Source organism: Mus caroli, chromosome 1 (genome assembly GCF_900094665.2).
Source record: "Mus caroli chromosome 1, CAROLI_EIJ_v1.1, whole genome shotgun sequence".
Taxonomy (NCBI): Eukaryota; Metazoa; Chordata; class Mammalia; order Rodentia; family Muridae; genus Mus; species Mus caroli.
The window spans coordinates 51,335,620-51,361,714 of NC_034570.1; the positions used below are offsets into that span (position 1 = coordinate 51,335,620).

The 26,095-nt window shown below is 42.3% G+C and overlaps 1 long non-coding RNA gene and 1 other non-coding gene across 2 annotated transcripts in view; both read right to left on the reverse strand.

Moving 5' to 3' along the window:
* Nucleotides 1-5,204: 5,204 nt before the first annotated feature.
* The window catches only part of LOC110304391, a 29,765-nt gene continuing 8,874 nt past the window's right edge, over nt 5,205-26,095 (reverse strand). Inside the window, exons 2-3 of the long non-coding RNA XR_002379076.2 lie at nt 24,739-24,859; nt 5,205-5,763 (exon numbers count right to left, since the gene is read on the reverse strand). This is a non-coding gene — a long non-coding RNA (uncharacterized LOC110304391). The remainder of the gene's footprint in view (nt 5,764-24,738; nt 24,860-26,095) is intronic.
* Nucleotides 16,478-16,619, reverse strand: LOC115032456. Its single transcript, XR_003838133.1, has one exon. It is a non-coding gene; the product is annotated as a small nucleolar RNA SNORA48 (small nucleolar RNA).

The window sequence follows — 26,095 nt, forward strand, 5'->3', positions numbered from 1 at the left end:
CATCCCTGGGATGAAACCTACTTGGTCAGGATAGATGATTGTTTTGATGTGTTCTTGGATTCGGTTAGCAAGAATTTTATTGAGGATTTTTGCATCAATATTCATAAGGGAAAATGGTCTGAAGTTCTCAATCTTTGTTGGATCTTTCTGTGGTTTAGGTATCAGAGTAATTGTGATGTAATCTTTCCTGGGTTCCTGGAAGAAGCCTGGTGGACTCGCCTGTAAGCCAACAAAGGCTTTTGTTCAAGCTCTTTTGCAAATATTCTCAAGAATGAGATCAGTATATTTCTTTCAACTGTCTGATTTTGCTGTTAAAGTTACGTTAATCTTGTAAAGATTAAAATATTTTTATTAACACTGAGAATTTCATACAATGTATTTTGAAATTCACCCCTCAACTCCATCCCTTACTGTGCTCCCAATCACAGAACTTTAAGTTTACTCCTCCTGTTTCCACAGAACTTTAAGATTACTCCTCCTGTTGTTTTCTTTTGTTTTGTTTTCTTTCCCCATCAAGTCCGGATTATGTTGTTCAGTTGGTTTTGGGATTGGATTTGTCCTAGTGTGAGGTCAGCAGAGAGGTCACATTATCTATTATACTTTTTTAAATACCTGATTCTCCTTTGTCCTGCAGCTATCAAATGCTAATAGCTCCTCAGCTGGTGGTGAGCTAAATTGTCCTGGGGGAGAGGTGTTTGTTTTATCTGTCTGGAGATTTTGCCTGCATGTATGAATGTGCACTGCATGTGTGCCTGGGGGCCATGGAGGTCAAAAGAGCATATCAGATTCCCTTGAAGTGGAGTTACAGACAGTTGTATATCATCATGTGGGTGCTGGGAACCAAACCCAGGTCCTCTTCCAGAGCACCAACTGCTTCTCTTCACCCTGTGTGTTAATATCTGAAAAGATGTTAGGGTGGATTAGCTTCTGTTTCTGCTATGGCAATTCACTGCCAACATAGTGACATAAATCCATTATCACGAAGTTCTGGAGGCCAGAAGTCCAAATAAGTCCCACTGGCAATGATTAAAATGTTACCAGGGCCATGAGAAAAATCCCCCGGTGTGTGTGTGCTTGGGTGTTTCCATCCTTTAGAGGTCATCTTCATGCCTTGCCCATGATCCCCTTCCTGCCGCAGTCACAGCCCTCTCCTACCTTCCTTTCCCATTACTAAGGACACACGTCTTTACTTGGGACCCTTTGTATATGGGATCACCTGCTCGCTCATTTGCACTATTTGCAGAAGCTAGGATTCACAGGCTCCAGAGGTTAGGGCTTGGGTCTCCTCGAGGAGCCAGTGCTCTGACATCCCTGCAGGAGAGTGTGTTCTCTAATCCTCTTCTCTGGGGAGATTTTTACATGTGATTGGAGTCAACATTTTATTGAATAGCTGATGGAAATTGTCTATGAAATTGTCTGGGGCGTTTATGCAGGTTGATTTTTATTTTAAACACGGCCAAACTTTGATGTCTGCTTCAGTAAACACAGCAATATTATTAGAGTATACAATTATTACCTTGAAGATGAAGAATATAATTATATTCTGTTATATTTTGCCCATATTTATATCCCTCTATCCATCAAAGCATTCCCTTTTAAATATTTGTAAATACTCCCATTTAATTTAAATAACCAACTATAAATACAACTGGGTGCTTTTTGTGAGTCACAATTCCCTGTATTATTTTATTTCATTTAGTAAAATGCCTCCTGCATGGTTCTAATCTTAGGCCAGTTACTGTAACATCAAAGTGGACTCAACAATGTCTGGCTTCCATCCCTGCCCACTGTCTCGGGTATGACGTTATTTTAATGTCTTTCAGGTTGATTACCCCACTGTGCTGCTTTTCCTATGAGGAACTGTGGGTATGCATGCATGTGTAGACATGAGGAACTGTGGGTATGCATGCAAGTGTAGACATGAGGAACTGTGGGTAAGCATGCATGTATAGACATCAGTTCTTTGTTTTACTTACATACATGCCAGTGACTATCTTTATTAATTTTTTCAGTTGCTGCTGATATGGTAAGTGAGAATTGGCATTTCAAGGTACTTTTTGTTTGTATTTTTTTTTAATTTGAGAAAAGTTATATACCTTTTCCTATGTTTAAGGGACACATTTTTTGTGAATTACCTATTTAAAATTATACAAATATATATTACTTATATTTTTAACAGATCTTTTGGCAGATTTCAACCACTTTTGTGAAACAAAGCATTAATATTTTCTCCAATATATCATTTCTTTTACTCTGACTAGACATGGATTCGTGTATGTGTGTGTATGTGTGTGTATGTATGCTGCTTTTTCCAGTTTTTTCGTCTCAAATACTATTTTTACTTTGTATACCTGTGTAATAGAGTTTTCTAACATTTTTACTTTGTTCAGTTTCACTTTTAAATACTACTTAGGAAGCATTTTTTCTATCTTCAATTTATTAAAATACATCTATTATTTAAAAAATCATTACCTTATTGCATTTTTCATGTAGAATCCTGTCTTGTCTTTGCTGACTCTCTTCTCTGGCTGTTGGGATAAAACATCCTGAAAAGCAACTTAAGGAGAAGTGTTTGTTTAGTTCACAGTTGTGGTTACTGAAGCTGTCATAGACAACCTTGGTTGTAATGTTAAGCAGTTGGTGATACAGGAGTCATTGCTAGTGGTCTTGTGTGAGATGTGTATCTCGTTTTCCATGTGCATCATCAACATGAGGACATCAGCAAAAGTGGCAGACATGATCTTTTTGGCTCCACCCTTCAGGCGGGCCCTGCCTTTCCCATGATAGTGAAGTGAAGACTCAATTGAACTCCACAGGTTTTCTGCACCAACATGGGATCTGTTCTAAAAGATAGAGATGACTTTATCATTGATGACAAGGCTCCCAAGTTCAGTCTTGACTGTACCTTGGAACTTGATGGGGATGGAACACCTTGGAGTTAATAGACCTTGTGGTTGAGGTTCACGAAGGGACACTGGTGGCCTCAATAACCCCTTTGTGGCTGCTGACCAGCAAACCTGTCACTTCCATCTTTGCCATCATTACTCAAGGATGGCACTAGAGCTATACAAGTCATTATAGCTGTCAGTGGAGCAGAGAGAAGTAAGGAGGTTTTGTCTGAACCTCACAATTTTTGCATATAACTTAGAAATTTGTTCTTATCTATACTCATAGCTGTTTATTTTATTTTATTTCATTTTTTGCCTGTGTAAAATGACATCTTTGGCTTCACTGTACCTTTGAATTGGTTATTCTTTGTGTGTGTGCTATGAATTTATATGTTGGTTTTTGATTTCCTTATTGTTCATAATAGTTTTTTCCTTTACTCTTTTGAGTTATCTAGAGATAATCATATTGTCAACAAATATAGTCTGACCCCAGCCTTTCCAATTTATGCCATTAATTGCTTTATTTTTCTAATTATTCTGTTTGAGCCTGTTTCTTAACTTTAATCTTTTCATTTACATTTACCTATAAAATCTGAGTCAAATAATTTGCACAGTAAATTTCCAAATGAGGTTAAATATTTGATTAAAAATGTTCACCTTTAACTCAGTTACACAAGACAGAGTAGTGGCCTGCTTTTATTAGCAGTCTCAACATTTGTATTCCTCTATTTCTTCTTTAACAAAACACTAAGTGCAAGTAAAAAGCTATTTTTACAGTAGCCCAACCACCACTAAAGAGACAAGAGGACACTGTAGTGAAAATGTAAATATCAGACCACAGCTAGAGCCCTCCTGAGGTGCTTCGTCTCCTGACCTTGTAAGTATATGTAGCTGCTCAGGTGGGAGAAGAACTCAAGGTTACTAAAAGCAATGTAGCTAACTGTAAATAGTACCAGAATTAGAATTTTCAAAGTTTGAGGACAAACTGTATCTTTTGCAGCCAAGATGTTTCCAGAACATATTCTCCAGCAATTCTGTTATCTAACTATATAAATAGTAACAACATTCTTTTCCAAAATTCTGTGAGAGAGATCTATATATTTCTTTTTAATTAATGTTTTCATTGGTATGCAAAATAAAAGGTCTCTTGAGTATTTTTATATATGTATGTCATTGTTTTATACATGTATGTCATTGGTCTTTGCTCATGCCCACCAGCTCCTTATCAGCCTTTAAATATTAACATTTTAAAGAAAGTTTTCAAATTCTAAATATGAATTGCTTTACAGCACATGTGGTTATACATTGTCGAACTTGTGGGACATATGGCACCATAAGTGAATCCAAATGAAACCACGAACTTATGACTATGATGTGTCAGCTAATTTGACCCATCCTAACGAGTGGGAACTGCTTTGTGGGACATTGACAGTGGAGAGGTTGTAGCAATGGGAATAGGGCAGATGTGAGACCCCTGGACCTCCCTCTGTTTTTCTGTGAAGTAAAAATAGCTTAAAAACTAAATTCTAATAAATTAATACATGGGTATTCATGAGTACATATGAATAATCTACCATTTTCATTTAATAAAACTATCAAATGCTATTCTAGATTATTGTTGTTTTACAAATAAATACTTGATATTGCAATTGGGGTCCATTTAACCATAGCAATCTTCTAATTTTCTTTTAAGCCATAGAAATAAAATAATGGCTCTGGAGAAATACACATCTTAGAAAACTTTTTGATACTAAACGTCCTCTCTAATCTGGACATAGTAAATACTCACTTTTGTGGGGAGGTGGGAGATGAAGAGTCAGGGTAAATGGTTCTCACTGGTGAAGGCTCCTGATAGCTAAGGAGAAAGTGGGAAAAGCACAGAGGCCTGGTGTTTTCCCCACCTGCAACCTGTTCCCATCACTCTAAAGGGAGCTTCCCCCCAAAGACGCTGTTGTAGTTAGTGTTTGTGTCACACCCTCTCTGAGACCCATGCCTATGAAACCTGTGAGCCGCTAGGACACAGTATATCGGAGAGGGCAAGGATCATTCAACTTTTTTGCAGTGAGAAATCCAATTTGTGAATCTCATATTTGAGGATGGGGGGTCAAATCAACAGGCTCTTGGTTGTCTGTGAGCCAGGAGGAAGGGGAGGTGCTGGGCCCCAGCTGAGTTTGCCCTGGATCGCTTGGCTTTGCCCACCCCATCCCAGTCACCCAGTGACACCATCCCTTCTAATCAACTCTGGAGGAAAACATAAACACGCATATCCAACACTGAGTAAAATGTCACAAATAGTTCATTAAGTGTGTCATCGTGCCCACTTCTGTAACCAGAATGCCCCAACACCATAAATGATGGCAGTCAGATATGATGTTATTTTCCACAGTAAACTTGTAGTTCCCTATATGTTAAAGTTATTCCTGGGAACATTCCACGGGCGGAAATGACAGCAGCAGCCTTGCCAAGCCCTTCCAGATCCCCACCACCGTGTTGCTTGCAACTCTCTGTGAGAATGTCTTCCCAGCCCCTTCCTGAAATAACTTCTACTCCAGTGACTCCTGTCAGTCAGTGTTGCCATCATCCTTCCTGACCTTGACGGTCTCAGTCCCACATCTTCTCTAGGTTGCTTTTTCTAAGAGTTTCTCTCTGGGCTGGATCTTCTTATCTCCTGGGATTCCCAGCTAGAGATGTTTCCCACAGCTGTTTCTCCACAGACAGTGGGGAAGTTGATCTTGCTGCCCTCTAAGTTATCTTGTGACAGCTGAGTGGGCACAGTAGGGGAAGATCTTGATTACAGACATGCGGTGTGTCTGGATCCATTCTCCCACACTTGTGGGGCATTTGGCCTGATCACTTCACCCTCTGGCTTTAGTTTCTGAAAACAAAACAAAACAAAACAAAACAAAAACCAAAAAAAACAAAAAAAAACAGATTACACTACTAAATAATTCTCCTGTCCTTGAACTAAGAAACTTACCCTGTGTCAGTCCTGTGCCATTTATTTTATTCATGATAAGAATAAAGATATTTTATTCATGATAAGAATAAAGATAACGACAAACTGAATTTAATATCAAACCTTCTGGAATTATCGGGATTCCGATACATGGAGTGTCTTAGCCCCTGAGGGACCCAGCAAAGCCTCGCTTACTTTTGACCAGCTTTCTCTGCTTTAACATGCATAGTGTGATAGGGTGATGGAAGGGAGAGACAACTCAACTTTCCCAGTTACACAGTATGGCCTAATTTAACCCTCATGATGAATCTGCAAGCTTGTCTTAGTCTCTTTCTTACCTCTGGGGCAGATGGCCTAATAGGATGAAATGGGACATAAGGCTAGCTCATTAGTAAGTGTGATATGACTTGAGAGACCCTCGCTGAACTCTGCCTTAGCCTGATGATGTGAGGATGGTTGTCTTAGCTTCTGTCTATCACTGCATCAAAATAAACCTTGGAGTAACCCTGGGCTCCAGCCTGGAGCCATCTTACTGGAAGAATACATTAAGACGTCCTAACACTTGGCTAAACAAAAGCTTGCAGGAAGCACAGTCTTACTACATATAACCTAGCCTGTGTGTAGATTGGATATAAGGAATGGCAAATTAAGTCTTTGCCCACTGTAGATTTATTTTCAGTTCAACACTGTCATCACAGGCAAGACCTGTCACCTTCTTTACAAGCATGCTGCCTCTTACTGGTGATCAATAGAAAACACTAGTACACCATTTTTCTTAAAGATGTCTACAAAACTCCTTCCTTCCAAGTTTCATTGGTCCTCTTCATGTAGGTCTTCACCTCTGTCTCCCTCCTAAATCTCTCTCTCTCTCTCTCTCTCTCTCTCTCTCTCTCTCTCTCTCTGTTTTGGTTGATCAGCAAGGATGACCCAAGCATGCCATCCAGCCAGCTAGAAGCCAGGTAGGACCACGGGCACTCTCACAGAACTCCATGAATATGAGGAGAGCTCAGCGGATGAAACCATGAAACTCACACAGCCAGTGCCTAGGTGACTTTCTCATACTGTCCAAGGGCAGAGGGAGTTTTCTGAGACTGCTAGCCATTCATTTATCCTGCCACATTTACCCTGGGCCTCGGGCAATAAGAGGATCTTCTGTCCAGGCTGACCAGCCCCCATCTCAGGACAGAAGTCAGCATGACTCTTTTTAGCTGCACATTATCCATGACAGACCTGAGGCTGGATAGGTAGGTACAGAGCACTGTGAGGAAGGACCCAAGCCCATCATTATTCTTCAAATTCTAGTTGTGAACACCCAGGCTGCTTTCAGTTTTTGCTTTCAACTTCGTAAGAATTCTCATTGTAGGTTTTTAATCCCAAGCCCCTTCTGAGTGTGACCTTGAGAGAACCTCTGTTTCTTGTTATCAAAAGAGCCCGGCTGGGCTGAGTGCTGATAAACCAGCCTGAGCCCCTCTAGCCTCCCAGCATCAGAAAACAGGCTACAGCTCTTTTGGATAGATCCACAAACAGCTGCAGGGCAGCAGCAGACTCTTAGCTTACTGCCCAGCACAAAGGAAAGTTGTTGAACTGAGTGACTGAAAGGAGAGAGGCAGAGGAATACATTGGAAACATCCGGAATCCATAGGGCAGGACAACTGCAGGCTTCCAGCAAACAGCATATTCATCATCAGAGAAAAAGACAGGATGACGGGAGGCCTGGAGATCGTAAGGCAGAGTCACCTACGAGCCTTGGCACACATACAAGTAGACCTTTCCAGACACATCCCTAAGCCATGGCAATTCAGAATAACAAGCATAGGGCACACACAGCCATTCTGTGTGCCCTAGGTGCAGTGACCACATGGGCAGCTGCAGAACCCTTCTTCACACAGCTACTCCAAACAAGGCTGTTGGCACAGGGGTGGGACCAAGTTGCCAACAATGTCCCCACAGTCTTCCTCTCATGGCAGAGCAGAGAGCCTCAGGGACATTTGCTGAATTTTCCACTCCATGTAGTTATTTTGTCAAAGAGCTCTAAGTCGAGTTTGGGTCTTTTTAGTCTTTACCCACTACTTTTTTCTAGTTAGAACCTGACCCTCGAAATGCCTAGTTTTCAAGAATACTTTCTGAGAAACCTAAGCGCTTCTCCAGCGGGTACAGTTCAGATGATGCTGTAGGAAGGTTGTCTAGCATCTAGCCAGACTAGAGGAAGCACACACCACAATGCCTTGTCATATATGAATGGACTTAAAGTAAGAGCTGCGCGTGAGAGAGGAACTGATGCGCAGTTCTTATTTCCCCTCTACTTCCTGTCTGTGACACACCCGAGGTTTCTCTAGAGGAGTGTAGCAATGGCACTAAAATGGCCAAACAAACAAACACCAAGCATTTGGAAAGCTGAGGCAGGAAGAACATGAATTTGATGTCAACCTGCATTTAAAATAAAATAAAATAAAAAATAGGAAAACCTGTATTTAAAAGCAAATAAAAAGAAGTGAAGGAAGGGATGAAGGAAGAGGCTGAGGGAGGGAAGGGGAAAGGAAGAAGCAAAGGAGGGAGGGGCAAAGGAAGGGAGGGAGAAAGAGAAAGATAGAGGGAGAGAAGTAGAGAGGGAACTGATGCGCAGTTCTTACTTCCCCTCTACTTCCTGTCTGTGACACACCCGTGGTTTCTCTAGAAGAGTGTAGCAAGAAGTGTAGGGAGGGAGGAGGGAGGGGAGGAGGGAAGAAGGGAGGAGCTCTAAATAGAGTCTGGGTCTTTTGAGTCTTCATCCGCTACATTTTTTTCTAGTTAAAACCTCTGACCCTTGAAATGCCTAATTTTCAACGAGGAAGGAAGGAAAAGAGAAGTCACATATGATGACACACATCTTTAATCCCAGCTCTCAAGAGGCAGAAGCAGGCAGATTTCTGTGAGGTTGAGGCCAGCCTGGTCTACAGAGTGAGTTTCAGATCAGACACAGTTATGTAGCGTTTTACAAAGAGAAGGGGAAGGAGAAATGATTAAAAGAGGTAAATATTGAAACAAAGCTGTTCTAGGGCTTTACAATTGATCCCTACTGTTGTGACACTTTGCTCTGAAACAAAAGTGTCTACGTGCATTTCCCTCTTTGGTTGTTTCATTTCTCATAAGGCAAAAAGTCTTAATAAATCTTTTATCTGTTTTTAACTCTGATAGACTCATTTTTTTACCATGCTAATATACTATATTGCTGGAAGAAGGTAATTACTGGGTGAAATTAAGACATTTTGCAACTCTATCTTATAACATCTTTAATTTCCAGATGCACACAAATTCTATCTACCTCAAGAAAAATAGTAATTTCCTTTGTTTCTCTCACAAAAGTGGGTGATAACAATCTTTCTCCTGCAATTATTTTAGACAAATTTTCCAATTTGTTATCTCAGACCTCTTAGGGCAGTAATGATATATTATCTCAAGTTTTGAGTTTTACTTCTATCCCTGGACTGCTAGTGATCTTTTAGATTGAAAATGATGCTTTCTTTTTTAAAAAGTATTATCTCAAGTTTTGAGTTTTACTTCTATCCCTGGACTGCTAGTGATCTTTTAGATTGAAAATGATGCTTTCTTTTTTAAAAAGTATCAGAACTCATTGTCATAGCTCTCTAGTTTCTTCATAATCTGAGGAAGAAAATCATTAATGGTAATGAATGAATGAGCTTATTGGAAACAATTATGCCATATCTAACTTACCTTCATCAATACTGAAACAAGGATTATGTCATAGGAGACATAAATAGATAAAGCTAATGGCACGGAACAGAAAAGCATAAAGAATTGTGACTGGGTGTGGCTTATCAAGCTGTTGCAACATTTATTAGAGGCTTGTGTTCGTAACAGAATCAAATATTATTGAGCACTTAGCTGTAAACAGCACTATGTTGGGGAGCGCAACCTCACTGGACCTCCAAGAGCCCAGAGTCTTGCTTAAGAGATGGGCCCTAAGAAAATACAGAAGTATGAGAGATGCTGTGAGAAGAGGCTTCCGTTAGCAATGCAAGACTAGATGCCAAGAGAATCCTATGGGAAGTGTCTATGAGCCCCAAAGGAAAAGACAAGATGAGAACTGGGCATAATGTCCAGGTAGGAAAGATTTGGAATGAGCATAAAAGACCCCTGAGCCAAAGTTGAATCTGATCCGCTGACATTCGCCATGATCCCATCTCATCTTTCCACACCTCCCTGGGTCTCACCTTGCCTGGCCTCACTTAGTTCTCCTTTCTGTTTCCTCTTTGTGATGGTTTGAATATGCTTGGCCCAGGAGTGGCACTATTAGGAAGTGTGGCCTTGTTGGAGTAGGGGTGGCCTTGTTTGAGGAAGTGTGTCACTGTGGTTGTAGACTTTAAGACCTTCATCCTAGCTCCCTGGAAGCCAGTCTTATCCTGTTTGCCTTTGGAAGAAGATGTAGAATTCTCAGCTCCTCTTATACCATGCCTGCCTGGATGCTGCTATGCTCTGCCTTGATGATAATGGACTGAACCTCTGAACCTGTAAGCCAGCCCCAATTAAATGCTGTCCTTATAAGAATTGCCTTGGTCATGGTATTTGTTGATCCATGTTAGTTAGTAAAACCCTAACTAAGCCACTCTTTATAACACCACTAACTTTCATGGGCTCAACCACTGCTTCACTGAGACAGACTCTTAAACGTGCATCTCCAGCAACTCTCACCACGTGGACTGTAAGTCCCACCACACCTCCTGCTAGAACCGGCCTTCTTTACATGCTGGGCTGAAGGAATCTTTTCTTTCTATGCAGGCTGGTTCAACAACAGAAAGTGCTCTCTGGAGCACTGGAAGCCCCTCCCTGGAGGTCTTGGAGCATCTTGGTTCTCCACCTACCACTGGCTGCAACCCTGGCCTGTGGTTGTTTGCCTCATTCAGGTGTCAGTGCAATTGAGAACAGGTTCTACCACCAGCAGAGATGAGGCTAGTAGCTTTGCTTACACTCTTGGCTGTTATTGGTGGATTTTTTTTTCCTTCTAAGTGAGCAAAACCAATTTCCTACTCCAGAAATCCTAATTGGGATCTAGAGAAGCAGATGGGTTTCTTTCCTTTCTCAGATTAAAATACTTGATATTTAGAGTCAAAGTATACTGTCAAAAGAATAAAGAGACAAGGCACAGAATGAAAGTGTTTTAAAATGCATGTCTGAGGAAGGATTGTGTGTGTACAGTATACAAACCATTCTTATAACTCGAAAATAAAAGACAGACAAGTGAAGGGAGGACTTTGAAAAGGTAGGTGTTTCAATAAAGAAAACAAATATGAAAACTATTTTCTGCCATTGGTTATTTGTAAGATATACATCAAAACTACACAGAGGTGAAACATTAGTTAAGATCAGTAGCTGCTCTTAGAGAAGACTCAGGTTTGGTTTCCTTCGTGGTGGCTCATAACCATCTGTGACTCCAGTTCTAGGGTTTCCAATGTTCTCCTCTGGCTCCTTCCGGCACTGCATGGTACACAGACAAGTATGGTGCATAACACACAGAAAGTAAAACTAAACAACTCTCAAAATCAAACAAAAAATAGAAACCCTAGTTCATTCTTTTGGATGGTTTTAATCCAAACTATAGTGTTATTTCCTAAAGCAAAAGTACTTCTCATGGGAAAATCAGTACCTGCATGTTGCTGGTGGGGATGTAAAATGGGGCAGTTGCTATGGACATCAACTTGTTCCTGGGGAAGTGATACAGAGAATCACCCTTTCACCAAGCAATTCTACCCTTGGTGTATACTCAAGAGAGGTAAAAGAAAGGCTTTCTCATTTCTCCTGTCCCTCATAAGTGGGTCCCAGTCATGTTTGTGTGTACCCGAGCCTTTGATTTTCATAGTTATATTTAATTCCCTCTTTTTAATTTTAAATTACATTTTAGATGTACTTATTTATTTTATTTATGAGTACACTGTAGCTGTCTTCAGACATTCCAGAAGAGGGCATCAGATCCCTTAATAAATGGTTGTGAGCCACCACATGGTTGCTGGGAATTGAACTCAGGACCTCTGGAAGAGCAGTCGGTGCTCTTAACTGCTGTACCATATCTCCAGGCCTAAATTACATTTTAATTTATTACATGTGTGCACAAACTTTTTGACCTAAGTAAAAACAGACCTAATGGGAGAAATTCCTCCCATTTCTCATAATAACATGTGTACACTCTGGCCACAACAGCTTGCATGCCACATCTAAATTGTGGAGTCAGAAGAAAATGTCTAGCAGCCTGTTTCCTCCTACCACCATGTGGGGCCCAGGGATTGAGCTCAGGTTCTCAAGACTGGCACCTCACTGACTCTCAAACACCTCTTTTAAAAAAAGATTTCTTATTTTTAGTTATGTGTGTTTGTTTGAGGTATGTGCCCATGTGAGTACAGGTGCCCGCAGAGTCCAGAAGAGGACATTGAAATCTCTGAAGCTGAAGTATGAGTTGCCATGGAAATAGATGTGGGGAACCAAACTTATGTTGTCGCAAGAGCAGGAGGTGCCTTAAGGGCTAAGCTATCCCTCCAGCCTCACCAACTCCTCTTCCTCCTCCTCCATCTTTTTAACTCAGCAATTTGAATGGGTTTCTGTGAGTGTGTGTAGATCTCTCAGATGCTCCCCGTGCTCGTTGGGGGCATAGCACACAGAAAAAGCCAGCTCAACTCTGTGGCCATAGCCCCCATGACTAAGTGGCACACAGAATGTGTGCGTTAAAAAGAAGGATGGAAAAATAGACTGGAAACCAGCACAAGCAAAAAACTTTTTGACCTAAGTAAAAACAGACCTAATGGAAGACATTCTTCCCATTGCTCATAATAAGTTAAATCAGGTTGCCTAGTAACCATTGCCTTTAAAATGGTTCTTTATATAAAAAAAAATAGTGTTTTTATAAGAAGCTGTGGATTTCCAAGCCAGGTTTTATAACCTCATGAAGACCCATATGTCTTTTTCCAGGCAAAATTCCAACTGGCTTACAGAGGAGCATGCACCCTTGGAAGGCAATCTCAGAGAGTGGAGGGCCCCCCTGATGTAGGAGGAAGGACTTCAGTGGAATGGTATTATCCAAAGGGTGTCTTAAAATGAAAAAAAAAAAAAGTCCTGACCTTTATTCTACATTCTGCACTTACTTTCCTGGAAAGAAACCCTTGGGGGTGTTGACAGAGCTGCCATGCAGTGACTATACAAGGTAGTAATGTGCATATGGACAGAGAGCCAAAGAAGGAAGATGGGAGCCCAGCATTCAGATTTAATATAAGGACTCAAAACCCATTAACAGAATGTAACATAGGAGGTGCAGATGTTTTAAGATTTTTTGGGAATGTAATTTGGTTTTCTATTCATCATTATATATACATTATATTGCATTTGCGTTACTCAATAGTCTTATTAATACATTGTATTATACTTAGTCAGATTTTGCTAACCACCTCCAAGAACAGAATGTTGAATTAAAGAACAAAGCATTATAATAATGTTTGTTCCCTTAAAGCATTATTAATATCAATTTTTGGAGCCCTGTGGGCAAAAAGAACCTGGCATTATGGTTGTTTGTAGGTTGTGGCTTCCTCCTCTATGTGCAGCAGGACAGAGGGCAGAACTTGGAAGAGAAAACACTCCATCTCAGACTGTCTAAATGAGGGAACTCAAAAAGTCAAGTAGGAAGCGCTCAATTGGAGTGATTAGCAGAGCAGTCCACCTAATGTCACAGTACCAGCAGGTAACCAATGTGACATCTTGATTATCACACCATTCAAATGTGCTCATAGCCTCATGCCCTACTACAGCTAAAGAGCCCCTGGCATTTTCCAGGCATGCTTCCTCCCTAAGAGTCTAGTTCAGTCATTTTCCCTGGGGTCAAGATGGCAGGACAATATCCTTGGAAACAAATACAAATCTCAATAAGAGCTTCAAGGAACATAGTGGGGTGCTCAAGAGTGTTTGCCTATGTCAGTCAAAAGTGATTTTTTTTTTCTTTTTGTGTGACTTCTCTCTATTGTGTGACAAGGATAGACATATCATAGAAGCAGACAGACGTTATTCTGACAGACACAGGACAGATGTCCCTGGTCCCTGTGTTCAGATGAAGTGCCTGCATTGTTCTTCCTGGGTCATCACAACTGTGTGGGCACACACATGAGAACAATATGGTTATTTACAAGGTATCCACACAGGAAGACCAAGTTTATAGGGCATCATAGGCAGGGGAGCTTGAGATGACCCCATCTAGGCCACTGGGTTTCACTTGGAAGAGAGCAGTGGACTCCACAGATGTACAAGAGATGCCTAATACTCAAGCAACTACTTCCAGAGCCTCTAGTAGCCTGACTCTCCACTCTCAGCCCAGACCCTCAGAACAAACCCTGACTGTTTAGAAATGGAGCCAGGCACATGGGGATTCAGAGTCATAATTTACGGCTCTATTCACATATATAGTATTCAGTACACCAAGCTAGTAAAAGTTTGTCATATCTTATAAGCAATGAGATACGCATACGCTATACTATTTCAGAACAAAGGCCATTTTCTACAGGCATGTACACATACCTGTGATCCCAGAACTTGGGAAGTGAAGGCAAGAGGATAATGAGTTTAAGGCCAACCTTGGCTACATAGCAAACCCCTGTTTCAAAAATAAGAAGGAAAGGCTGAAAAATGTAGCTCAGTGGCAGGCACAGCGGTCTGGTCTGATTCTCAGGACTGCAAAGCCAGACATGACTACAGGTTTGTTTGTTTGTTTGTTTGTTTGTTTGTTTGTTTGTTTAACTTTGTATTGATTTTTGTGAGTTTCCCATCATGCACCTCAGTCCTGCTCATCTCCCAGTCCCTGTATCCCTGCTTCTCACCCTTACAACTCCCCCCCCCAAATAACACAAACAAACAAACAAACAAACAAACAAGCAAAAACAAAGCATAGAAAATATCTCATCATGGATGCTGTAGTGTGTCACAGTGTGTCCCCCAGTATTATCCCTATGATCATATAGCTTCCCTTGCAAATGTTCATCACAATGAGTTATTGGTCTGTTTGGAGATCTCTGGGTTCTGTGTCATCATCAATATTGGATCCTCATTGGGACTCCTCCAAGTTATCCTGTTGCTGCCCTGTGTCATGAAGATCCTGCAGCTTTGGATCATCAGGACTGACCATTTCATGCCTCCTACTCACAGCTGATAAAGATTTGGGGTGGGCCAACTCAGAGCCCTGGATCTGGGCCTAGGTGGTAGCTGTACTGGTCAGCATGCCAACTCTCCCTTATCCTCACCACCAGGGTGAGCTCTCCAGCACTACTCTGGCTCTGCCATCCAATGCTGCCATTACAGGAGGCAGGGTCAGCTCCCCTGCTCTCATGCCCACGTGGCCAGCTTACTTACACCCACACCTTCAGAGCCAGCTCCATTATGCTGCCCAGTCAAGGCGAAGGGCCCACTTTCCCAAGTGCTGCAGCCTGCAAAGGGCTGGGCCTGCTCTCCCACTCACACACTGGGGCTGGCTCATCAGTGCCTTCACCATCAGGGCCAGCTCCACTGTGTTGCCCAGGCGAGGTCCAGGACCAGCTTTCCAGGGCACTATAGCCACTGAGGGGACAAGACTAACTCTCCTGCTGTCATGCCCCTGGGGCCAGCTATCTAGACTACCACAGGTGGCAAGCAGGGGAGTGGAAAGGGGATCATTCCTGCACCCATGTCACCTCATGGCAGAGAGTGACAGGGCCAGCTCTCCTTTGTTCAGTCCCTCAGGGCTGGCTCATTCTCACCCCCCCCCCCCAAGGGCCAGAACTACTATGCCGCCCAGGCAAGGTACAAGGTCCACTCTCCTGAGTACTACAACTGTCAAGGAGCAGGGCTAGTTCTCCCAAGCTCATGACACTGAGGGCAACTTTCCTGACTGCCAGAGGTGTCAGTAGCGGTGGCAGTGCTGGTGTGGTATCACCTCTGAGCCCATGCCACTCCAAAGCAGATAAGTGGTAGGGTCAGTCCTCTCATCCATACTTATGCCTTCTGGGTCAGGTTACCCACACCCCATCATCAGGACCAGCTCCATTATGCTGCCTGTTCAAGGCACGAGGCTCAGTCTCTGAGTGCTGCTGCTGCTGCTGAAAGCTGGGAGCAGCTCTGCAGAGCACTGCAGTCAGGGAGGGGTGAGGCCAGTTTTGCACAGTGTCCGGACATCAGCATGGTCCCCAGCATCTGACTCCACCAAAGATGTCCCCATGTTCTCCAGTGGTAATGTGAACCACATACGTGACACTGGCCCCTGCTGCTGCACAGTCACAGACACAGACATGGCCCCCAGCAGCAGCTTGGGCGGGCATCCCATCATGGCCTCAGGTGACAGGGATGACATACAGGCTTTCCTCTGCTCCCTTGAGTCTCCAGTTCCACTTCTCTTTCTCTCCCATCTGACCACCACATACTTGCACATTGTGGTAGCTCTTGCTGCAGGCTGGCAGGCCTGGGTGATATCCTCCTTCTACCTGTGTAGCAGTCACTGGGTGTCTCTGACCTGTTCCTTTCACAGAAGGACAGATCTGTGGGTGGGACATCAGTCTGCAGGTCTCAGTCTGTATTCTTCTTCCCACACTGTGCTTCCCGTATTTTATTTTATTTTACTTTATTTTACTTTATTTTATTTTTATGAGTTCTAGGCATAAGACAGCGTTGACCACCAAGCCAGGAACCAAGCTAGGATGATCAAAGGACTGCCATCTGCTCTGCCCTGACTGGTATCAGAACAATACCACCTACAAAGTGTCTTTTTGACCATTGCAGAAGTGGTGTTGTTCGTTTAAAATTTTTCCCCTTTTGCTGGTTTGAATGAAAAAATTCTCCCATTGGCTCATAGGGAGTAATACCATTAGGAGGTGTGGCTTTGTTGGGATAGGTGTGGCCTTGCTGAAGGAAATGTGTCACTGGGGGTGAGCTTTGGGGCTTCAGAAGCCCAGTCCAGGCCTTGTGCCATTCTCTCTTCATGCTGCCTATAGATCCAGACAGAGAACTCTCAGCTTCTTCCCCAGCACCATGTCTGCCTGCACACTGTCATGCTTTCCCGCCATGATGATAATGGACTGAATCTCTGAAACTGTAAACTAGCCCCAATCAAATGTTTTTCTGTGTAAGAGTTGCTGTGATCATGGTGTCTTGTCACAACAATGGAACCACCAAGACATCCCTGACAATCAACCACTTATAAGGAGCTGGAAGAGATGTTTAGAAGATAGGGACATATGGCAATCCCAAGTCCACCTAGCAGTGAGATTGTGGGCATACTAACCTCCTGGATCACTAGCTGTAAAAGTCATATGATCTGTAAGTTACCTTAGCTCAATGCTCAGTATGAATGGAGAGCTGATGTCACTATTACAGACCATAATGTGAAACTAGCTAGGGCTAGTTTTTTCAGCTCCTCAGTGTATACGAGGCATGTTTTCATTTCCACTGAAACTTGAATTCAGCTACACTTAGAATCCAGACCTGTGAGTACACTATGGGTCACTTGGGTTGTGACAATCAAGAGCTTTCAGTCCCCACTGGGGACCAGGTCCTGTGCTAAGAGCTGGAGGTATGACACATGAGGCACCGCCCACAGACAGTGCCCAGCTTAATGTGAAGAAGCCAGTGAAGGCAGCAGTGAGAACAGGCTGTGCTGTGTCGAGCAGGAAGTGCTCTGGGTAGTGCAGGAAGGCTTTAGAAGGCAGAAGCACAGGATCTGAACAACAGCATCTGCCCCCAATAGGAGGCAAGGAGAGGGCAACTAGGTGTGCCCAGGCCTGCAGGCAAAAGGAAGCTCACAGATGGGGAACAGTGGTGGCCTGAAGCTTGCTGCTCTGCCTTTCTCTGTAATATTTGACTATAATTTCTTTTGTTTTTTTTATTGTGAAATATGACATTGATTGCAAAAATGAGTACCATATAGCCTCAGTATAATATATAATTCTAAAGAAATTTGTGAAAATGAGTACCATATATCCTCAGTATAATACATAATTAAAAAAAAAAACTACCTATTAAACAATCTAACTAGTAAGAATGGAGCTGTACCCCTAGATCTCCCAGCCTTTCTTTTCCTGATCACAGACGCTCTTTACCAGACATAACTGACCCTTGACCTTCTTGATAATTGATTTTAACAGTATATTTACTACTTAAAAAGTAGGGGATTATTTTTCCCTATGTTTTAATATTGTGTTTGTTTGTGTGTATGTGTGTGTGTATGTGTGTGTGTGTGTGTGTGTGTGTGCATGTTGTATTCTCCCCTTATTATTGTTTCTGATCTGCAATTACATTTGTTGCACATATTTGTAACTGGTTAATTTTATTGCTGTTTTGCATTGCTGTATCAGAATTTATACGTTTATCTAAAGGATAGCTGAGTTCTCCCAGGTCCAAATAAAAATAGGCCATATTTTCTGCATGAAAGAAAAAGCAAGAAAAGAGATTAGTATGGTAGCTGGTCGTTTGCTTTGTGATATTCTAACAAAATACCCAGGGCTGGGTGTCTTATAAGGAAAAAGAGGTTCTAAAAGGATGAGAATATGCTGTTGGCATCTGCTGGGCTCTTGTGATGACATTGAACTGGTAGGAACACATGCAGAAGAGAAACTGAGTAGGCGCTGTGACGTCTAGTCTCAGGACCTGATTCACCCTCCATAACCTGCTACTGAAAATCGTATTAATCCATCTTGAGGGTTACTATCCTCCCCTGACCCAATTAGCATCCAGAGGACTCCATTCCTTATCAACACCTAACCACTGCCGCATAAGGAACCAAACTGTTGGCATATGGACTTCTGTTCATATGATAAAAACTGTGTTCATATGATAAAAAGTAGGTCTGCTTGTATTTGGGGATTAGAGAGAGAGAGCTCACTGGACAACAGATGTGTGGGAAATAGGTGGGATCATTGGGTTGAAGTGCTCATTCTATTAGCCCTGAGTTAGGAACATTAACTGGGGCATCTCCTGGGCAAGAAGAGCAATGGGGAAGGAAGAGAAGCCCTCTTCTCCCCATCGCTCATATAAACAGGCTCCTTGACTTCTGCTCAGAGTCCCAATGGCTGCTACACTCCTGTGTCCCCCACCCTGCCTCATGGGTATCAGGCTTTATCTCAACCTCCTTTCCTCTCTGTTCTCTGGCAAAAGTGGTAGCAGCAATGCATTGCTGCCTCATGTATTGTTGAGGCTCTCCCATGTGATAATTCCCAACCGCTTCCAGATGTAGGCAGAGCAGGCATTGTTTATAATTCCTAGATAATGGATCCCAGTGAGTTATCAGGGTTACACAGGTCAGGTAGGCATTTGCCCCCTGATTCTGCATCAGCTTCAATGACCCCACCTTGAAGCTCCATATATCATCAGTCTGCATCCTACACCCAATTGTGAACAGCTCTGTACATTTGATGGACCTACTGTCAGCCCAGCCATCTTTGAGGGATTTTTATATTAATCACATTAAAGTACAACATGGCCAGAACTCTCCAATTCTAAACCCTTCATTTTCATTTTAGAAAAAATCTAAGCTCTTCACTGAAATTTTGTGTCCCCTCACCATGTCTGTCCCTCACCATCATGTCCTCCCCTCCCCATTCCTTCCTTTGCTGTGAACTTTACATGCGTTCTTCATCTCACAAAGCACCTAAGAAACAAAGAACCCCCTGACTCACAAAGGTTTTAGCCCTTCATTGTTCTATCTCAGAGGAAAGAGAGAAAGGCAGAATTTCCCCTGTGTTTCAAAGATCCAATTTTTGGTGTGAAAGAGTAAATGGCTCAGATCTGACCCCTTTGAAGCATGTGCTGAAGAAAGAAAAAGAAACAGACAAGCGAAAATCAATACTCCCTTGCTATTGTCTATCAATTTGGGAAACCAGTCCTGAACATATGCTTCTCAGCCTGCTTCAGGTGCCTGTAAATACCACATTCTAATATCAAGATCAGCGATAATTCTCATGTATTCTTGCATCATTTAGAAATAATTTTTAATGTTAATCTTTCGCTGTCCTTGATTTTTTTTTTAAAGAAAAATGCAATGTGCTAAAATTGTAACTGGCAGAACAGATATGCTGGTGGGTTATCACTTGTATTACAAAACCATTCTTTGTCTTAACAAGCACACATTGATCACGGTCTGTCTCCAGCTCTCGGCCAAAGCTGGGAAGCAGGATTCAGCACACCCTGAACAAGAAGGCATTCCAGCCTTTTGGGAGCCATCTCTTGAGTAAAGGGGGAAATATGTGTACACTCATTTGAATAGGGACATATAAAGCTTTCATAGAAAGTATCCAGAAGTGATCCTATCACTTTCTCCCTGATATCCAAAACCAACCTGTGCTGTCACCAAGGACAAAGACATAGGAATGTGGAAAATAGCCATGGTTGTTTCAATGCATAAAACTTACATTAGAATCTTATGTCACAGTCAAATCAACATCATGATGGACTAAAGTGTTCTAAACAATAAGTGAAAATAGTACCTTCTCTAGGTTATGATAAATGTTCCCATTTAAAGTGCATGAGCCATTTAAACTATCAGGTAGAAGATTTGTTACATCGCTTTGTTTTGGTTTGGACAATGATAGCATCATTTCGAAAATTTTCATTGCAAGCAAATAATCTATCTATTGAACAGAAAGCCTTTGTTTAATCTGGCATCTTTAAAACCATTTTCCAAGATCCAGCCACAAAATCACCAGCATTTCTAATCAGCTAAGATAGGAAATGGAAGGCAGCTCTGCCAAGAGCTTCAACTGCAAAGGACCATGGGTAATTTCTTCTCTCCTTCTGAATTTTCTTTTCTAATTCATACAATTTAATTATCAGGACCTGCCTCATAAGATTGTTGTGAAAACTAAACACAAGGAGATTCTGGAAAGCTTTTTGTACACATTGCTTAGCAGAAAGTAAGAGGGAGCTTTGGGGAGGAGGTAGGAATTAGGAATAATTGGTCCTACTGTGAACTCAGTTGCAATTAACTGTAAAGCTAAAACTGACCTTCATCTCTTACAAGCCCAGGTTTCCTCTCTGCAGAGTGGACACTATTGGAGCCACAGGTTGTCATTCTCACCCAAGCTGTTAGGTAGCTGGTTAGATATCAGCAGTCTTGAAGGCCACTGAGGATAGACCCTTCCTTCATGTAAGGTTTTGTACCTCAGTTCCTTTATTCCCTTTTATACACTAATTTTACAAGTTAAAAACATTGATGGTAAAGGAAGTGAGACATCTCAATTGTCCTTCCTTAAGAGTTAAAATGTTGTAGATGGATTGGTGGCGCAGCTGTTAGAACTACTTCTGTTTATGCAAGACCCAGGGTGGGTTCAAGAATCAGGTCACAACTGTCTGTCTGTAACTCCATTTCCAAAGGTTCTGATATCTTGTTTTGGCACCTGTGGGCATGTGCATGCAAATGGTATAGTACACTCTCTCTCTCTCTCTCTCTCTCTCTCTCTCTCTCTCTCTCTCTCTCTCTCTCTCATCAAAAAGGACAACTATAATCTACACAAAGGGGAGAAAGGTACAAGATGGGGCTGCTTTGTTGAGGCCCACAAAAAAATGGTTGTTTCCTCCTGGCAAAGTCTACTGTTTCTGTAGATTCATTTTTATGCTCTATCTTTGACTTTTTTTTTAAAATCTGCTCAATCTCATGATTGTTGATCATAAGAATGAGATCTGAGTTCTATTTCTGCCTGGCCTTTCATAGAGAAAGGACTTTCTGAACAGTCTAGAAAGATAACAAGATCACTGTCCACCAAGAGGCCTTATACAATGGACTGTATTGTCTTTTATTATTAATTGATTGATGTAACAGCCCTAACCCTCCCCCCCATTGTGGGTGTCACCATTCCCTGGGCAGGAAGTCATAGCTGTATAAGAAAGCTAGCTAAGCATGAGCCTCTGTGCAAACCATCAAACAGCATTCCTTGGTGGTTTCTGCCCTACTTCTTTGGATGTATGTTTGTTACTGCTCATGGTCTTTCTTGACTTATTGCCCTGGATGAACTGGGGAAATTTGAGCTGTAAGCTAAAATAAAGCTTTCCTCCCCTAAGTTGCTTTTGGTGAGAACATTTTATCATTGCAATAGTGAGGAGCAAGACTATCCCTAATCAGGGCAGTCACCTCGGGGAACCAGATTGCTATTCCAAGGGAGAATAACAACTTAGATACCACTGAAAATCAAAACTGAGAAAATGATCTAGCAGATTCAGCCACACCATACAAACCTTCATCCTAACCCTTTCTCTTTCCTCAATGTGTGTGTGTGTGTATGTGTGTGTGTGTATGTGTGTGTGTGTATGTGTGTATGTGTGTGAGTAAGTGTGTATGTGTGTGTGTGTATGTGTGTGTGTATGTGTGTGTGTATGTGTGTATGTGTGTATGTGTGTGTGTATGTGTGTATGTGTGTGTGTGTGTGTGTGTGTGTGTGTGTATGTGTGTGTGTGTGTGTATTATGGGTTCTAAATGTGTCACCGTTCTTATCCCTCTTTCAAAGACAGAGCTGGAGGTCACTGAACATCTTTATTTGTTCTTTCCTGTGGGGCCACATTGATTAAGGCTTTCTCTGCCCTGTACCAATGTTTGACTCTGACACATGGGGATAGATTACAGGAACCAGTTTATTGTCTGATTTCTAGAGTTGAATCTTTTCTTTAGAACTCCTGTAGCACCATTAGATTAGTATAAAGGCCACAACTCAGTAATATCTACTGGAAAAAAGGCCCTCAGCATGCTCTGGGGCAGGGCTGTAAAGCTCACCCATCCTCCACCTGGGAGCCCAATGTGTTCAACGCCCTGGGCTGTGTTCTCCACAACCTATCTTTTAGTGATTTTTAGTGGAGGGCCACATTATGTAGCATGGTTGAAATAGTCATTAACGTCTGAACTCAGACACTCCCTCCTCTCCCATCCCTGTGAGTGAAAAGTTCTCACCCTCAAGTCACACAGTTGGGCCATCTTGAAACTTACCAAGAGCCCACCAGGAGTGTGCATATCATCATAAGCTCAGGTGTGACTGAAAGGGGCTGGTGGGTAACAGAAGATGCTCCTCTGTTCTAGATTCTCAGGAAACTGTAAGGGCTTTAGGAGATCCCTGCTGTGCCGGCATATGGGAACAAGGACCAATATGTGCTTATTATATCACAGTATCACCCTCCCTCAGAGCCTGAGGTCAGACAGAAAAGAATGCACATGAGGAGAGTGAGGTGCAAGGGTTGGAAACCCACTGGTTGTAAGTGTTTTCAGCAGAAGCAGCCTGCCACGCTGCCCACAGCAGATTTCATTCTGAGTATGTGTTATTCCCTGGTAATATCTAATGGAGACTCTGGTGAGCTTCGGAGGGGAGGCTCCCTTAGTCTCCATTTTTACTATCATTCCCTTCTCCCTGTCTACCGCAGTTAGATGAACAACACTTCAGACAAAGAGGTAGATACTGTGGGGTACTGTTCCCCACGTCTGAACTACTTCTGTTTGATCATTTGCACCCCTAAAAGCCCACATATAACTCCCTCCACCCCACACCAATATCGTTTCCTGCAGCCACCGTGTTAGGTTATCTATTTTGCATGAACTACATGTCCATTCTTTGCATCTCTCTGCCAAGCTGCTTTCCTCATTCATGAGTATTTTAGGGGAGGCACATCATAAGGTGCGTGTTCTGACCAGGGGCTCAGTTTTGTGGCCATGTAAGCCATGGCGATGAAAAAGTATGCAAGCACAAATTTGACTTAAATGCATTCCGTAGCAGGCTTCTTTTTGGTTCCCTGAGCAAGCAGTGCAATTAAATTGCTTCTTAAGTCCACAGCAAATAGGGCTTGTTCCAGTGTACTGAATTATTTCTCCACCCAGTGCTTCCCACTCAAGACCTAGCTGGTATAGAACAATCCCTTAAAGCTGTCTTTCTCTGACACTGCAAAACAACACACAGTAAAAGCATCGTGGGGCTCAGATGTATGAAGAACATCCCATGCCTCCAAAAAGGAATGAGATACAAAGAGCGAAAAGACCTACCTATTTCTCAGGGCTTGTTAAAGAAAAATCCCTTTCGCATCACTTTCATTACCTCAGAAATGGAGGCGAATGCTTTAAGAAGAGTCATATAATACTTTGAGAGGCCTGCTGCCATAGTGTGGTTATTAAGCCCTTGGGAAACAGTGGGGTTCTCTAATGTCTTCTGAACAACTATGCCCATCCCCTCATCTCCCCCCACCCCCCGAGAGTCACCTTAAAACAGAATCTAATAAACTGGTCACTCTGGAGAGCAAAATATGACTGATTAAAGCTTAAAATCTGGGGTGTTTGGGTCACTCACGCCTGGCTCTTTCTGACATACTCCACAGCCCAACAGAGCACAGGGCTGGCTTTACAAAAGCTCTCTGGCTCCCAGCATAATGGAAGGCACAATAAAATGAGTTCATTTCTGAGTTATGTTTTTCTTTTTCTTACCCCTCTAAGTAAGACTGAATTCCAAGAGTGAGCTAGAGAAAGAGAAAGAGGCAGCAGGCAAAAGCAAGCAGAGTCGGGGTGAGAGTTGCAACCCAGCGTTCACATTGAAGAATCATGAAAAATGCATACCCGCGAAGAGCACGAAAACCCCGAATGGTCCCTGTTCAAGCTGTTTGCACACATTTGCCCAGTTCTGAGATGTCTGGGCAAGCTGAGCATCGGTTTCAGTGCACACATGCACACTCAGTATGGGGTCTGGAGGGAAATACTACAATAGCTTCCCTGCTTCATATAAGAACATCTCTGTAAGTTGAATGAGCTATATTAAAAACAAAAAACAAAAAACCCAAAAAACTTAACCTTTAATGCCATTTCCCCCATGCCCTGCCCCATAAGACATTTCTACAAGTCAAGCCAAGTCTGTAATAAGAAATGACCTCAAAAGAATTCCTTTTCCCTTTTACCCTGTGGTGCTGAAAATTCATAGATGTGCAGGCTGTTTGGTTAGAGGAGTTCTCAACAGGCTCTTACTGAAGCATCAAAGCTTTCCATTTCTTGTTGCAGGCTGGGACTCTGGACATCTGGCTGGAAATCATGAGAGAAACAAATAAACAATATACATCATGCGGGAGCTACTGCTGATGTGACATTTGCCGTTGCTTTACAGTTTGAGATTGCATGTTGTCTAGCTAATACCCTTGGGGTTACCTATAATTAGGTAAAAGGGTAGTGGAATAGAGGAAGCAGTAAATTAAATATTTTGACCCATAAAAGGAAGGAGTGGTTACAGTTGAATGCCCAGGCATGCTGAGCTGCCTCTATTACTTCCTGAAGCCCCATCCTGTGTGCAGAGCCTGAACAGCTCTGTCCTTGAGATGAGTGTATCAAGTAAAACCATGGGCTCATCTATCAGGGAAGGTACTGGGCGCCATGCATTAATCTGAATATGAATACACATCACAGATATCTAGCAACATTAATTATAATCCTCCTTTGTATATACATGTGTTTGGATGTTTGCATGCATGCATGCATGCATGTGTGTGTGTGCATGTAAGCAAATACTCTACCTATATTTCCAACATAATATTCTGCTTTCACTATTAGAAAACAATATTAACAGAATGTATAGGATAAATTCTGTTGGAATAAGATCACTTGGCTAACAGGAATGGACAGCATGGGGGCAGTTCTTGGTGCCCCACTGTGTTCTACAATGGCAGCTGCCATGTACCACCCTGTTATCGGGCATAGCCTAACAATTTCTCTAGGACCTCGTCAGGAGTGGATTCTTGTTTCACTTTCAAATAAGTATAAGAAGGAATTTTCAAAGTTACTCGACTTTCATTGCATCTCAAAAAAGTCTTAAAGTAGTTTTATCTCATTAATTATACCAATAGGAAGAAATTGACTCCTCATAACAGCCTATCTTCCTTTCAAGATCTCATTTTCTGCACTTCTGTAGTCAATCTCAAATTAGGCTACGGATTTTAAAATGAAGCATAGTTCTGAGGCAATTATCCTACTCCCTGCTCTATTTTAGGATCAACAACAAAAATCTCTGTTGATAGAGACTCTGACAGCAGTACCACCGGCAGAATCGCAGTGGGGTCTAGATGGTTCTTCATCGGCTGAGTGGCTTTGGATGGACCTCAGCCCACTGTCAAGCAGATTCTACCTGCTCTGCTAGAGCCACAGGATTGCTCTAAGTACCTAGTGAGGTAATAACAGCAACAGTACTTCGAGAAATAACATTAGTTAAAAACACAACAATTTCAGTTCTCTGAGAATAGCGGCTACTAAGAAAACAAGAGCAAACAC